Below are 2,304 nucleotides of genomic sequence, written 5' to 3'. Positions count from 1 at the left end.
GTCTTTATGTCTGGTGCTGGGTCGATGAATTCCTTTAGCTTATTTTTGTCTGTGAAGCTCTTTATCTGTCCTTCGACTCTAAATGATACCTTTGCTGGATAAAGTATTCTTGGTTATAGATCCTCGGTTTTCATCACATTGAATATTTTGTGCCAAGCCCTTCTGTCCTGCATAGTATCTTTTGAGAAATCAGCTGCCCATCTTATGGGTGCTCCCTTCTAGGCAACTAACTGCTTTTCTCTTGCTGCTTTTAAGATTCTTCCTGGAGTTTTATGTCTAGTTCGTACACCAGCTTAGAGAAGTTTCAAGATTCTTCCTGGAGTTATGTTTAGTTCATACACCAGCTTATTTCTTCAAATAGCTTATCAACATCTGATTTTCTTTCCAGTACTCCTATGACACGGATATTTTTACCTTTAATAGTATCCCACAGACTCCTTAAATTATCATTATAGTGTCCTTGGCTTTCCATCCTCTATACAGGTCATTCACTCTTCTTCTTTATTCACTCTGTTTATTCCATTTAATATACTTTCATCTCAGATATTGTGCTCTTCATTTCTGACTGGTTCCCTTTTATAATGTTCATTTCCATCTTTATGTGTTTTTTTTTATCTCTTTGTTGAAGTTCTTACTGAATTCATCTACACTTCCCCTAATTTCATTGAGCATCTTTATAACCAGTGTTTTGAACTGTGCATCTGTTAGATTGCTTGACTCCCTTATTTCTGGATCTCCGTTCTGTTCCCTCATATGCTTTTTGCTTCTTTGTCTTCCCAATTTGGCTGCCTTTCTTTGTCTGTTTCTATGTACTAAGCAAAGCTTTTCAGTCTTCTGGTCTTATTAGTGTGGCTTTGTGTAGTAGGTGTTTAGTGGCACAGTCCTGAGAGGGGTACAGCTGCAGGCCAAGTTTAGCCCCAGGCCGTGCCTTCTGGGGCTACCTATAAAGATTTATCAAGCAATCTAAGATGCTGTGCTCATAGTTGACTCAAAAGGCCATGCCAGAAACTGCAGTCAGCTGCCACCAGTGTGAGTCTAGGCACTGCTCAGCAAGGGGCACCTGACCTGCAGAAGATATACTTACATGGGTGGGACCACGAGTTGGGAGAGGCAGTTTTAGGGAATCCTATGGGTGGAGTGACCTCTTTTATTCAGTTTGATGACATCTCAGTTATGGTGGCTATGAGTCTGCACACTGGAAAGGAGAAAGGCACACAGAAGAACAATGGATACTGCCGGCACTTCTGTTCAGAGCATCTTGCTTGGGCCCTCACTCTGACAACTCAGTGTTCTCCTATAAATCCCTGGAGCCCTATGCACAGCCAACCCAGTGCTTCTGCTCAGAGCAAGCAGGTCCGTCACCACGAAAGTCCACTTGTGGACACAGCCCCTTTAAGAGGCATCTGCAGCTGCTGGACACTGCTGCTCTGGCCTCTGTCCCACTCAGCCGCTGAGGACTGGGCAGCCTCGTGACCTCTTTCCATTGCAGGGTGATTTCTTATTTCTCTCCCTAGTTGTATGTCTTGTTCATCTAGATCCCAGGCGATTTTCCTTGCTGTTTGTTCATTGTTTCTGTCACAACTTTGATGTGGTTACCAGAGGAATAAATAGAGCCTTTATTATCTATGCCACTTTTGAGAAAAAGTTTGATTTACATATATTTAACCCTACATGTTCATGCGTTAAAAAATTCATACATATTACTATAGTAGGGTACCTAAATAGTCCTCTTTCGGATATGGACAGATCATCTAAACAGAAAATCAGTAAAGAAATAACATCTTTAAATGACACATTAGACCAACTGGACATAATTACATTTATAGAGCCTTTCATCCCGAAACAGCTGCTTATACATTCTTCTCTAGTGCACATGGAACATTCTCAAGAATCGACCACCTACTGAGACACAGAGATAGCCTCAACAAATATAAGAGGGTTGAAATTCTACCAACCATATTCTCTGATCATAATGCTTTGAAACTAGAGATCAACTGCAGAAAGAAATCAGGAAGAACCACAAATACTAGGAGATTAAACAGCATGCTACTGAAGAATAAGTGGGTCAGTGAAGAAATAAAAAGAGAGATCAAGAAATACATAGAAACAAATGATAGTGATAGTGCAACATATCAAGACTTTTGGGCCACGGCAAAAGTGGTCATAAGAGCAAAGTTCATATCATTACAGGCCTATCTCAAAAACAAGAATGAGCCCAAATAAACAACCTAACGCTTCATCTTAAAAAACTAGAAAAAGAAGAATAAATGAAGCCTAAAGTCAGCAGAAGGAAAGAAATTAGAG

This window comes from Pteropus alecto, unplaced genomic scaffold, assembly GCF_000325575.1.
Source record: "Pteropus alecto unplaced genomic scaffold, ASM32557v1 scaffold270, whole genome shotgun sequence".
NCBI classification, from domain to species: Eukaryota; Metazoa; Chordata; class Mammalia; order Chiroptera; family Pteropodidae; genus Pteropus; species Pteropus alecto.
The sequence above is the reverse complement of the archived record's forward strand: the minus strand, read 5'-3'. Positions refer to the sequence as shown.